Genomic DNA, 15,726 nt, shown 5'->3' with positions numbered 1-15,726 from the left:
AGTACCCAATCCTGCTAGCCCCTGCAATTTCAATCAATCATTCGTGCTACAGAAGGTCAGGCAGCCCTGCTACTCTCACTAACAGAGAACATAGGATACTACCAGCACAAGATGACTGTTAGGAAACACAGCAAGCAAAACAACCAGGAAAAACAACAAGCCAGAGAAAATCCACAGGAAGAATTTAATACACTCTTGCACCTTGGCCAAAAGCCTTCAAGGAGCAAACCTGTATCTAGACTATGCTACTTAACTAGAACACAGAAAACTCCCAGAAAATGCACAGAAAAGCATAGACAGAGCACTCCCAAACAGAAAATACAACTCTCAGTATAAAAAAGCAGTTTACAGTTAAATAATTGAGAAAAAATACAGTTAGAGTAATAAAACACTACTTAGCAATGAAAATACAGTTAAATGTATAAAACAGTACAAGAATGTTGTGAAACAGTAGAAAAGCTTTATGACATTGCAAAATGTAGTAGATTAGCTGTATAGCACAGCTATAAGGATTAGGAAGTGTAATTCAATGAAATACATGTAAAAAAAAACACTTATTCTGCTCTTGGAGCCACAGGGAATTAAGAGAGATTATTTTTGTCCAAGGATTATTGTTAAATGATTTAGAATGAATCCTGACTTCTTTTACTTTGGTGTCTCCTAAGGTAGTTTCTTTTAAGAATGATAAGAAGTCTTCAAAAAGTGATGATGTAGTTTATTTCCATTTTCTGGTAATACTTTTCATTGGTACCGCAAAAATAGTACATAGCAGAAAAAGATTATCCAGGATTCAATAAACTCTGTGTAGGCTTCGTGTGAAGCCTCCACGGAGTTTACATGTGTGTGCAGGGTTGCACAATGAGCAACAATGCTCACTGCATATTCATGCCATGCACCACGTTTAAATGTAAATAAATAATGTTTCCTGAAGGGAAACAGTGTTGCCAGACAGAAAACCATGTAAACTAACACAGATAGCACTCCTGTTTAAATCAGAGCACGGAAGGTCTATAGTTTTGCATGGAATACCATAATGATCATCAGGGCTTCACAGATAGCTCTAAATCGTTTAGTGCAAGACATCTGGACAAAGGCCAACATAATGGGGGAATATGGCACAGAAATAGGGACGTATTTGACATATTTGCCCTATAGAAATGTACTAGAATAACTAGAGGTTTGTGCTAAGATATATGTTCTGAAGGATTTGAAGTCTGAAACTTAATGGTAAGTAATTATTGAGTCACATCAGTCCTGGGATCATCCCAATAATATGGCAGAAAGCCACAAATTTGATAAAGAACGCATCTGGACATTCTGTGAAAATATGGACAGTTGAGAGGTAAGAATGCCATGTATATGTTCCAAACACCGTACAGGACAGTATATCTACAGTGCAGAGTATTGTAAAATCCCATTCCTGGCATTCTGTACTGAAGTTGTGTAAATAATCTGTAAGGCCACAAGGACTGCCATGTAAAATAAACACAAGAGGAAGTGTGTGTATTAAATAGGGAGAGACAGATAAATTGTAGGAATGAACACAGGGAAAGAGGACAGGTAAAACAACCTAATGTGCATCAGATGAGGGCATGTCAATGGAAGACAATTGTAGCAGCAACACCAATCCCATATCAGTATGGTACAGTAGGGACTTCACAGTGAAAATGTATATTATGTGACTATCACACAAGGTGACATAATGGAGGATGTCTGTGTGAGATAATCATCCTTACACGAATAATGCAGAGGATATCTATCATGGATGTTACATACAATTAGGGTAGGGTGCATACTGTCAAGCTGTGTGAACTGATTTGCCTGAATATGAGTGTAATCTCAGAAGAGGTCTATAACAAGTGGGACACAGGTAAAGGCTCATGGACATCATTAATGAGGCTACCACAATCATGGACAATATCAGAATAATGAGTCTGACATAGCATATGTGATTTAGAGTGATCAGACATGATTCTGCACAAACACACATGTGCAACTATTATGCTATGTCCACACTCCATGAGGATAATCATGCACAATGTCTTGGCACAGTAACATCTGCTGGAGGTGCTAGGAGGGGCACTGCCATACCTATATATATATATATATATATATATATATATATATATATATATATATATATATATATATATATGTATATATATATATATATATATATATATATATATATATATATATATATATATGTGTTATATATATATATATATATATATATATATATATATATATATATATATATACATATATATATTTGCACACACACACACACACACACATTTTATATATATATATATATATATATATATATATATATATATATATATATATTTTATATATATATATATATATATATATATATATATATATATATATATATATATATATATATATATATATATATATATATATATATATATATATATATAATTATAGGTTTACTATTAAAATGTCGAAGTAGCATTGTACGCCTGTGAATTATTCAAACTACAAATGTTCGAATAGTTCAGATGTGTGCAAGCTAAATGATTGAACGTTATATTTGCAAATGTACAGTGCATTCGCAAATATGATTGTTCAAAGGGATGTACAGGGATCGAGGTACAGTGTAGTTAGGGAAATACATCCCTTTCCTCACTTTAGTACGATCTCAGAGTTGGAATATATAGTTAGGGGATGTGGAGGGGTACAGCCCCCCACAAGGGGATGCAGGGGGGGCAATGGGATGTTAGGTGTAGTTGTTAGGGAGTTACGACAAGGGTGGCATTGCTGGCAAGTGCCATAAAATGTCACGTCCAACATTTTCAGCATTAACAGCTGATTTTTGACATTAGGACCATTAGGTAATGTGTACTTTTGGCTAATTAGTTCGCTGTTAAGTACAGTTTTTTTTTAGTTTCGATAGTTTAATAGTAAACTATCTATCTATCTATATATATATATATATATATATATATATATATATATATATATATATATATATGTGTGTGTGTGTGTGTATGGGTCTACTTTGTTTCATCGAAAGCTCATTTCACTAAATTTCAGTTCACCCTGACCAAATCACTGAAAGCTCAAATTACTGAAAGCTCATTTCACCGAATCTCATTTCACTAAAGTGAAGTACTAGCACTGTGTAGAGTACTGTAAGGTTAGTAAAAGGTATTTTCCTTTTTTCCCACTGTTGCATGATCTTGGAGTTAATATATATATAGGTAGGTGGGGGGCACAGCCCCCCACCTAATTTGGTTTATATTATATTTCACAGAAAGCTTCAAAACAATACATTTTAAACCATAGATATCCATACTTATACCAATGACTAACTCTTTGCAGAAGACAATATAAACCCACAACCCCACATGCTGGTGTAAAAGGCTCTCTGTATTGTCAAGCAAGAGCATAAATACACACCCACCCAATTGACTGCAGTGGGAATAGAGCCCCTACCTATCTAAGTACACAGACTACAGCACTCAGTACTTTACACAAGTGCCATAGAACAAGTTTGACTTTTATAAGACTGCAGGTCTACTTATAGTGGTTGACAGCAGGGCATGTTGGAGAGAAGATGTTGGAAGGCCTGCATGCAATGGATGTGCAGGCACGTGAAACTAGCAAAATACTGTCAATCCATGGGATTGAAGCAGTATTTGTAAAATACACACTTCTGCTTTTCTGGCTAAACACACACACACACACACACACACACACACACACACACACACACACACACACACACACACACACACACACACACACACACACACACACACACACACACACACACACACACACACACACACACACACACACACACTGTTGATTGCAGTGAGAACAGAACCCCTATCTAAGTATGCAGACTACAGAACTCAGTACTTTATGCGAGTGCCAAAGCACAAGTCTGACTTTTACAAGACTGCAGGTTAGTTTATAGCAGATGACATCAGTAGGGCATTTTGGATAGAAGATGTTGGGGGGCCTGCATAGCTTCATAGGTTCATAAGATGTTAATAGCCTTATGGCCCTAGGTTGATTACAAGCCTAGCCATGTAAAAACACAAGTTTAAAAACACTATTGAGCATAGTTAGATGGTCATCGTTAGCAGAGAAATTTTGTGATCAGCACAGACTGGCCCTGTCTATGAGAGACATAGGTGCCACTACAGGTGTGAATTTACAATCACCATCCCATTGTCAAGGCTGGGCTTGAATAGGGTAATTGAGGAGCACTGCTTCACATGCAGTGGGGGTTTACTGCAGAGGATTGGCAATTGCTGGGAGATATATCTGTCTCTCCAGTATGTTCTGTTTATCTCACAGGCTAGGCTGAGATCCCTGGAGCAAGCTATTCTTGTCCCATTTGATTTGCAGATGTCCAGCATTTCCAGTATGGCAAGGTCTTAGACTGCTCTGTAAGTCAGGCATAGGTCACCTGTCAGCATCCTGCATGATGCTGAGTACAGTGATAGGTCTTTCAGTCTTTCCATGTATGTCATGTTTTGCAGGCCCTGGATTGTCCTAGTCACAAACGTCTGTGTTTTCTCCACTTGCTGCAGGTGTCTGGTGAGGTACAGACAGAAGGGAGCATTGTACTAAATTAGTGGTCAGATAAGGATAGAGTACAGTAGAGCTATGACCTCCTGGTCTTGGATGTGATGGCCTTATTTATGAGGTGCACAATATAGAATGTGTGTCTCACCAGTATGGACACATAGTGATTGAAGTGTAGATTGCTGTCAATGTGTGTTCCCATGTCTTGCAATGCTGTGTTTGAGTTTAGAGGGTGTTATGTATATCATAATTACAAGGGGTACTTCATTACCAAAGGGGACAATGAGGCATTTTTTTGTTTTAAAGTTCAGTCTGTGAGTTTGGCACCAGTCATTTGTCTGTATCAACCCCTTCTGTAATATGTTAACATAGTTGGGGACTCTATATGACTCGTCCAGTTGATAGTCATCTACAAACTTGTTAAGCTGCAGGCCATCTACCTTTGCATGAACTTCAGAGAAATAGCGTCCAAATAGCCGAAGGCCCAACAAAGATCCTTGTGGTGTTCCACTGGTAAGTGATCTAGTGGTGGAGGTGCAGCCCCCAACTTTGACAGTGCGTTTTCTGTCAGTGAGCCAGTAGGCTATCCATCTAGTAATATATGGGTAAATTCCCAGATGGGAGATTTCCTCTATGATACTTGAATTTGGGATAGTGTCAAAGGCCTTGGATAACTCAGCATAGGCAGTATGTCCTGTTATCCCTCATCCAGGTCTTTAGGTTCAGTATCAAAGTCCACCAGGTTTAATAAGTAAGATCTACCCTTGAGAAAACCAAAATGTGTCAGGTCAAGTGTGTTGAAGGTCATTTATGTCCCTGTGGATAAGGTCCATGCTGATTCCTTCCCTAGACATGCAGATAAGGCTTATAGGTCAATAGTTCTAGTTCTGCATGTTGCCAGATTGATGTGCATTGCATATAACACAACATTTGATATTAATTTCTGTAGCGTAGTAGATATATATCTGGAAAAGGTACTGAGACACAAGGGTTGCAGTGCTGGGGGGGGGGGCAACACATAGCTGTATTGTAAATATGTGACATATTGTTAGATAGGGCCTTCAGTTTTTTATGTTTCCACATGTAATTTCATGTCATACACAGGAAATGGATGGTAAACAGCAGTAATACATAATAACAATTATGTTTCAATAGCATGGCAAGCAGTGAGTTCACACAGCAGTTGACAAAATGTTTGCACATGTGAGATACTCATTTTCAATACCTTCTGTGTTTGTACGTTGATAAGCAGTGCACAAACCAGAGATACATTATGAAAAGTCTGAGAGTTAGTACTGAGTCTATGAAACACACTTGCTGCTAAACTGACTCTGTGGCAGCAGGTAAAAATGCATTGACATATTTCTTTTTGAAACCAGATGATACTGGGTTTGAGTTTAGGTGTATCTAATACTTTTAAAGATTTTTAAATGAACAGTGTTAATACGATGACATCAATTCTTTATAGTATTTGTGTTGCTGTGTCTTGGCATAGTGCAGTGGGGTTAAGTGGCATTGCATGGAGACAAATGTATCATTGTACCACCATTCACCATCATAGGATCACAGGATCATAGGAGGTTACTAGGCTATTGGGCCTGAGGCTCTTATAAGCCTAGCCAAGAGTTTAGCCCATGTTTAGACAAGTCAGCACCCAGAGCCCCTGTCTAGCAGGGACACAGATGCAATCCCAGGGGTGTATTTTATTTTTCTCATCCAGTTATCCAGGATGCACTTAAAAAGGGATAATGAGGTACTTTGCTTGACATGGAGAGGGAGTCTATTCCACAGATGGGGTAGACTCTGGAATGCAAATCTGTCCCGCCAACAAGTCCTATTGATATCACAGACCAGGTTGAGGTTTTGCATATGGGTTGCTTGAGTGGAGCTTGACTTGCGGATATTCAGCAGTCCCATCATGGCGGGGTCTGAGATTGCTTCATATGCCAGACAGAGGTCACCTCTGAGGAGTCTGTATGAAACTAAGTAGAGGGACAGGGCTTTTAGCCTATCTGTGTAGAGTAGGTGTTTGAGGCCCTGGATTCTCCTGATGAGGAACCTCTGTGGTCTCTCCAGCTGTTGCATATTCTTTGAGAGGTGCGCGGTGCAAAACTCTGCACAAACACAGATCCCAAAAAGAGAATGGATATATTGCTTTTTCTGCTACTTATGTGTGTTGTGTGTGATTCTTTTTTTGACCATATTAACAGTGTTAAAATGGGGTAGATAGGAAACTGGTGAAATGGGGACTAAGCAGTGGGAAGAACAAAGGGAAAGCAATACAGGAATGTGCAGGAGGGAGGTAGGAAAGAACCATAGCTATCTATTCTATTAACAGTGTAATCTGAAAATATGTGCAGAATATTAACTGAATTTGGACTGTCACCTCCACAAAGGGGGGGGGTGCCAACAGTGCACTCATGTTGTTTAGCCAATTGGACCAAATCAAGTGTGTCAAGAAGACACATGCAAAATGGAGATCTATGTGTTGAACAGTTTTTTTTTTTTTTATTTTGTGTATCAGGTGCCTTTTTTTTTAAATTCAGTAAGAGAGGACTGCTGGGTAAGGGACATAGGTATAACATGGGTCAGGTAAGTTGGGTAGGTCAGAATGCAAATGCAAACATACAAGACAAATAAGACAGGAGACAGAGAGATGGATACAAAAGATTGGAGGACACCATGATTGGGGTGAGGGAGGGGACAACACAGGCTCATGTACGTCAAGCTTGGAGACAGTGAAAATTGAGTCCTCACCAACTGGACTGTCATCACTGTCCCCTTACTCCCCTGGCAGCTGGAGTGCTTGACATCTCCTCCTCCTATGGACTGTGATGGAGAGCAGCTTGTCCATCCGGCATAGATGTACACCAATGGTGCATTACATGACCCTATACAAGATCCCTGGCAACTCCCTGTAGGTGATGAAATCACCACCTCTGCCACTGGTCCTGGAGGGGACTACTACACCAGCTTCTGGGCCATTACTACCTGAGGGCACAGGTAGTGCAGGAATAGCACAGGCTGTGCTGTCAGGTTAGCTTCCAGACATGATGGGCATCGGTGCTGGAGACAGTGGAGTGGGGGCAGGCTGATCCAGTGAGGCTGGTCTACTTTGCTGTGCTGTTTAGCATTTAGTAATGAGGTACATGTGGATGACATGGTGACATTTTGATGACAAATAACAGAAAATAAAAAAGAAAGATAAGGCTTGGGGTGATAAAATGAAAAGACATAAAATAAGTACCATCATATGTGACATAAAATGCATTAATACAATTATACAACTCTTTCATCTGAAGTATTACATTTAAGTATACATCTTAACAGATACACACTATATTATACTTCAGATTGCTGAAAGTAATCCTTGAAATGTGCATATATTACACATATGTGTATTCCAGTTATACAGATTACAGTTTACAGCAGAGCATTTGTTCCACTGGTATAGAGTTTTTAATTTAAAGTAAATATTATTGAAGAAAGTACTGCGGTGGTGGTGCTGCGGTAGAGTTGTTGCCTCACAGTAAGACATTGTCCTGTTTGATTCTCAGCTAAAGCGTATTCTGTGTGGAGACATGCGTGAATGGGCGTACCTTCGTTGAAGGTTGTACATCAGGGCTGGCAACTCGGTAAGTAAAAATCTGCTGCCAATCATTAGCAGACCAGAGTTCCGCTGTGGCAACCCCTAACCGGGAAAAGCCGAAAGATGCAACATTATTGAAGAAATAACAGTATTGTATAGTTGTGAATTGCAGTATTTGAACCCATAACCTCCTATTATTGTCTAATATTGGACTGTTACAATTGATTTGTGCTACAGACTAATGCATGCATACTTGCTTTTACAGTTGAGATATGCATGCTCAATTTGATACAACTCCATAAAAGACCAGAAAAGCTATCTTTAACTTTTAATGCTACAATAACACTTCATTTCTGCTGCATACATAACACTTGCATTCCTCAGTCTCTCCAACTGAGCAACATAAGCCTGCTGATTGAAATCATGTTCAGTGGCAGCTGGGGAAACAAGAAAAGAAAAGAAGTGCATTATGCATATCAGTCTTGCCTATACTTAGCTTTCTAAGTCTTACAAGTACTCTCATATTGTCATACAAACACAGCTGTGCAGAGAGCAGCACTGCCAAGTAGGGAGGAATTAAATCTGACACTTGGACTGAGTTTGAGGGGTGTCTACTGATGTAGCTAGGAAATATATATTGGAAATTGGAAGGTAACTATTAGATGAGTTTGGTTTGCAAACATACACAGGGGCATAAAGTAATCACCCAACACATTTGTTTTTAGCTTTATACACTAAAAGAATTGATTTTTACATTGTGGGATTCAAACCTAGGCATAAGGGACAAAACATTATCTTCCATGGCATTGATTTTCCATCTTTGTCACAAAAGAAGTGCTGCTCAGACATAGGCAGGAATCATACATAAATGCAGGTGACAGTTTGAGCTGTTACACATGTATGTGTGTGACCTGACAGGGTTATTTAATATAGATCCGATACAGTTGTGTATGTGTCTTAGGTTATTTTGAAGGCCACACAAGTCCAGATAGCAGAATTTTACTTAACAGAAATATAGTACACAGTATACCCTCAGTCATACATCTGAAAACACAATAATGGTGTCTCATCCCTCATACATATAATTCATATCAGTCCCACTATCTAAAGTGTTATAACTGAAAGTGAATATCATGGAAAGTGGAACAACAGTAAAATTGTATGGAATATTTTGTATTAGGACCCAGGACGATGTGTATGGCACTCCCTCACTTACATCTGTTTCTACAAGAATGTCAAAATAGTACTTGTCTATTTTTCAGCTCATTGCTATAAACTGCACTGTCCCAACAGTAAAAAAAAAAGGTTGCACACCCTGTACTAGAACCCAGGACCATTTGTATTCCAGCCCTACACTTACATCTGCTTTTACAGGGCTAGTTACATGATATTCCCTAATGCACTAATCATTCTTAAGGTCTCCGTGTTAACTGCCATGCAAAGCTGCTTAGCATGTTTGCGTGATGCCCAACAGAATTAATTGAATGTATCCATTTTCAGTTATTAGCTGTCTGAGTCCTGTCTGCATCTGATCAATGGCTGCAGCTGCTGGGGAACTTAGCTAACCACCACACAATGCTGCTAAGTGCATTTGTACAATGCAATACATAAATTGTAACAATATACTGTTTTGACTTTTGACATTTTACAAACGCCCTATTTGCAGGTCTGCTGAAGGTATTCTGTCTGCTTCCTGTGTGGGCCAGTAGTCCAGTTTGTGCATTGCTGGACTTCATGCAAACAAGATAAGCACAATCAAACCTAGCATTCATTTTCCTCTGTTTCCCATGATTGCATTAAGTGGTGTGTCATCAAACACCAAGAAAGAAAGAAAGAAAGAAAAAGAAAAAAGGGACAAAGTAGTTGAAATTAGGAAAATCAGTCTATAAAATACACACCAGAAAATGTTGGTACACATGAGATATTTCTACAATGGTCTGGATTTGAACTCTCACTCCAATGAACCTTCAGAAAACAGGAAGGGTGCTACACAAACAGCTTTGCAGCAAGGAATTGAAATCATTCTGAATACAACCAACTGCAACATCATCTACAGTAATATGAAACCAAACAATTATTATTTGTACATGTACTATTTTTGGATGTAGTGCATTAAGTGATCACACAAACAGTTATGACTGTTGCTTGCAAATATGCAACTCTGTCTTACCTCTCTGTGTTTGTTGGTCATTCTTCTCTTATCTGACTAGTAATCTGAGACATGCAGTCTGCAAGCCATTCCATATCATTGTCCTTAAAATGTGTGTGGATATTAAATGGCAATAATGAAATATGCAGTTACCAAAAATGAAGGGGAGGTTAGATGTTAATGAACAGAACCTGTGAATTGTGTGCTGCTTAATTACATTTACAAACTTGCATCTAACACTTTGCAAGTCTAACCTGACACACCTACAGGATGTAGGACAACCTGCAGTACTGTTGTGTTTTCCTTCTCCCAGCCAGTAATCATTCACAATTGCAGTCTATTAAAACAAACAGGGTGGGAGTGCCTGCACTATGTTTACATGAGATACACAGAGCCAAGTATTTGGAATTCAGCAGTTCTAATGAGTTCACACCTGATTTGCGTCTTTACCATGCTAACACCCCTGAATATACACCATAAAAAGACAACCATGTAGCTAGAGAAACTGATGGTGAGGAGACCTGTTTATGTAGAGAACACAGAAGAGATGCTATTACTTTGGGATACAGCTGCACAAAGGATTAATGAGCTTAAGTTAGTATGCTTGCATTTTGTCAGCTACATACTGCAAATGCTGAAATGTAATTAAGAAAAATTGGTAGCAAAGGTTTTTATACTTTTATCTGTATGCATTAGTTAGAAGTGTACTGATGCCATGGGCATGTTTGTCAGGGCATTTCATAGATATACATGATAGGTAATACCTTAAAATGGAATGTTCTGTGTTAAATCTGTTGACATGTTTCTGGGATATGTTTCAGGGACAGTTCATTTGACAGCACTTTTAGCATTTCAGAAATGGTATGTTAGCAAAATGTGTCATTTCTCTGTACTTTTGGGGGGAGCAAAGCTGCATTTCTTTTATGGCACAAACAAGGATATGTTGCTATTGTTACTCTCCTTTTTGCATCCAGTCTGTTTGTATTTCAAATCTCTAGACTGTTTTATGCTTCTCCAGTGCATAACACTGAAATGCTACCTTTTCTGTTTTATCTGGGAACAGTTATTTTGTAGTTATGTGATACTTATGTGTATGATCCTTCTGTTGTCCTTTAGGACCTATGGTTATGTCACCCAGGCATCTGAAAACCAGGTCATTCTTGATGCTTTTAGGCAACATTGTGCCTTCTTGCTTGAAAGGGGACAAGGAGATATGTCATGCAGAATTCAGATTTGACAGCAGACTGTCTATGATGTTAATGCTGTGGGTGAACACAGCAGGACATATGAGCAGGTGTGCCATAGGGTCACTGACATGATGTCATCTGCACAAAGGTGAAGAGCTGTAGTGGGCTGTGATCAGATGGGTACTGGTGGGCTTGCTACAGAGCCTCCACTAACACCAAATAAAGAATTCCTGTCCACTATCAGGGATCCAGACAGCTGCCAGGAAAGTGCAGAGCAGCATGTCCTTGACAATGGTGCTACTGTTTTAGGGACAGCAAGCATTAGAAGGAGCTTTCAGGTAGGCTTTTGCATCTCAGTCATTGAATACTGCTGTTTAGTAAAACAATTTAAATTACTATGTTACTTCTGTTAACTACAGTTAACAACACATTCTGATTGATTAACTTAGGTTGACGTTGTCATCCAAGTTCTTGTTGAAAGTATAACTAAGGGACATATAAAGGGAAAACGTTACTCCCCGTGTTACTGTTAATTGTGATCATGTTGTCCTTATCTTTTGCTTAACTTCTTCCAGAAACATTTGACATGCAGAGGATACCCTCATCTGCACATGGTAAGCCAAGCATTTTTATGTCAGTACTGATGAGCAATTCAAAGAAATATTTTAGTGTGTGATGTTGATATAAGAACTGCTGTGTATATTGCTATACTGTCTAATAGTGGTAGCGCTGTTATTTTGTTAGCATATATTGGAGTATAGTGGTTTAGATATTAAATTTCCTGTGTTTGTTGCTTATTATCACAGGTGATCCTGACAGTGGAAGTGTGGGGCTTCTACCACCTGATGACAGAATATCAGCAGACTCTGATGATGATGTTAGCCAATCAGAGGCATAGTCAGGGGGTGCAGAGGTTTAATGTGACACTGAGGTTGACATAAAGCCATCCTTTGAAATTCTATTGGACATAGCCAGTAGGCCTACGCCTACCAATTCCAGTGATCCCACAGATATTGAACAGGTGAAGGGTGAGACAATTGATCAGGGAAGTGAGATTACTGTGGCTTCAATGACTGTTGACTCTGGCCATAGCCAGATTGTAGGTGAAGTGCCATGCAGGAGGGTTGTTAGGGGTGCTCAGAGTAGCTCTGCTGTCCATCCTCCACCTGATCCAGGTGTCTCTTCCTGTGCCACTCAGTGCATGTTTAGGGACATCATGGAGGCACAGACATGTTCCCATAGGTACACCAGGGAAATACTTAGGGTTGTAGATGTGGCACAGGCTGAAATGCATGAGTGCTTCCATTGTATTGTCGATTCAATGGATTGGATGAATGACATGTTGGAACGAGTGGTGTCTGTGATGGAACATCTGCTGGGAGGGGGATGGCATCCTCATGGGCACAGGGCAGCCACATCATCTGCTGTTAGCCAACATGGCCATGCCAGATCATGTTCCTATAATGGCAGTACTTCCAGTGTTCTGTTAGTGGGGAAGCTGTCCATGCCCAGACATGGTAGGCCATGGGTTCATGGTCCTGGACATACTTGTGAGGAGACCTCATCCTGCAGATATCAGTCACATTCAAGTAGCAGCAGTGCATCGGACCATGGGCATGGACATGCTAGTGCAACTCCTGGCAGAGCCAGTTATCATGGTTGAGGATAACAACAATAAACTGCAACCTCTACCATGCATGGCTCACACCTGTCTGACATACCAAGATGCAGAGCTAGTACAGAGCTTGGTTGTGTTCATGCAGACACTGACACATCAGTTGCACCTGGAGGACCCCTACAGGCACACACACAGCAGTTACATGGTTCAAATGTGGAGCTTAAAACTCATTTTGTCTCACTGGCCATTTGTTGGTTTATCCAAATGTCTGCCTGCTTATCTTTCTTACTCACACACACTCACCAACCTTTTGCATCAGCTTAGGCTTCTTGCCCCCCAACACCCTGTGCAAGTGAGGATAGCTGTACCATACCCTGTTTTGTATCTTTTGGATTCAGGGATACTTAAGCTTTGTATCTGATGCTCAGGGTGCACAGCTGACTTAGTGATTAGTATATCTGCATTTGTCATGTTGAACTGATAATTATGCCTTTGACTTATATTGGTCTTAGAAAGTTAGACAGTTGATAGCATCAAAATTTTCCAACATTATTGTTAATGATCTTGTGAGGGTTGTGAAGTCTGAAACTGCAATGTGTATCATTACTTTCTAATTTCTCTCACAAATGAATGGTGCTAAACTGAGGGCATGCAGTGACCATCACTACTTTTGAAAGGTATGAATGTGTGAATCTTTGATGCCTGAGGCCTACTACTTAATAACAGACACATACAAGTCAAATAAGTTTCTGCTGTCACATGTTAAGGTCATTTATGTACACATCTCCAAACTTTACTTGCTTACTACAGTACCGAGTAACAACATGCAAGGATATGCTACTCATTCATATTATTACACAATGCACTCCAGCTTCAACAATTACCTTGTAAATCCAGCAGCTGCAGCAGTTTTAGTTCAGGGCTGACTCTGTCTGATGCAAGCAGTACACAGCCAATACATGCAGAGGTAAAGGTTGTGAGAGTTGCTTGGCATCAATGCTACTATATGTATGTGCATAGGAGGAAGGTTTTAGGCCCTTAGATGGTGAGTGAGTGAGTGTGCTATGTGTTGTCTCTTAGCCAGTGCAAAGGTATATCGAGCACGCCTACATCTGCCTACACCCACAGCAGCTGCTGATTCCCACCTAACTCCTCACATGTGTGTGGCTGTGGTGACTTTGGCATTGGTGGTAGGATATGTGCTCCTTCTCATTCTTGATTCTTCTGAAGCGTTTTCTCAGGATGATGTTGTGTAGCATGGCACATACTGTGAATATTTCAGTAAATGTCTGTGGATTGTACTGCAGGGCTCCCACAGATGTATTTAGGCATTGGAACTGTGGAATACATGCCTTGATATTTCTGGTTTGAGCATTTGCTTTATTTTGGTGTTCTACATTGGGTGTATGTGCATTTCTAATGTGTGTCATCACCCATGGTTCCAGTGTATAATCTACATCCCACAGTAAATGAGCCCATGGGATATCCCCCCTAGCAAACATCTGATACAGTTAGGAAGTGTCTGAAATAAACCACTCCAACGTCAAGCAAAAACTTTATTAAAGCAAAGCTTTCGATTGTCAACCCTTTCTCAATGCTAATTCCATTACACAGAATAATCACAATTTAAATAAGAGCATACAAGTACCATATCACAACAGCCAGCATATCATATGACACTGCATATTTTTTTTAAAAAGTACATTAAATATTTTGTTGCTGTATTCTTACTAAAACAGGTTTAATACTTACAGTATTGTTAAGATCAGGTTCAAACTCTGCACATAATCTAATAATCCATTCATCCTCTTTATTTTCAAGAAAATTGTTTAAATCACCCCCCCAGTTCCTTTCATTACTATGTCTATTACCCTAAACTTAAACAATGGTCCTCACCCTTGTTCATAATATGTCTACTTAGAGCATTCTTGTCATTCCTCCTTATATCTGACTTATGCTCAATAATTCACTCCCTTAGCCTTCTAGTGGTCTTCCCCACATAAAATGAAGAACATTTTACATAAGTGGTGAGGTACACCACATAGCTGGTATTACAACTGGCTGTGAGGGAAAAAGTATATTGTCTGCTGGTCACAGGATGTGTGAACACATTATTATTACCTGTTAAAATATTACATATTTCTGTACCATCTATACAGCGATCCAGTCCACATTTGGTATTTTGGATCTTACATTGTATGGAGTTAAGCCATTTGGTAGTATCAGGTTTTTGGGGCCCTTTTCTCTCTCCTTCTTTTTAGATAGATGGAGTTCACTTCCTTTGTAGTAAGTTGTTTTTTATTCCTGTTTGGTTCCACTCTGGACCCTTGTTTAGTTTTAGAGTAGGATGGCTGTTTCACAGTTTTAATGTAATAGGTTATACTGTATTTGTTTTTGTATTGACATTGCCATTGCTGTTTTATTTTCTTTCAACATGGGTATATGTGTGGGTGTAACCAGCACTAAGTATAATATATATGAAACAAATGATTTATCGCTGGTTCAAATATTGTTTTTAATATTATTATTATATTACTAAAGGTTTAAAGGATTAAACATATTTTAAAACATATTATTCTTAAGGAATTGTTTTAAACATTAGTTTTTAAATGTT

Source organism: Protopterus annectens, chromosome 4.part0 (genome assembly GCF_019279795.1).
Source record: "Protopterus annectens isolate FY-2018-M chromosome 4.part0, PAN1.0, whole genome shotgun sequence".
Lineage (NCBI taxonomy): Eukaryota > Metazoa > Chordata > Ceratodontiformes > Protopteridae > Protopterus > Protopterus annectens.
This window is presented reverse-complemented; position numbering follows the sequence as displayed.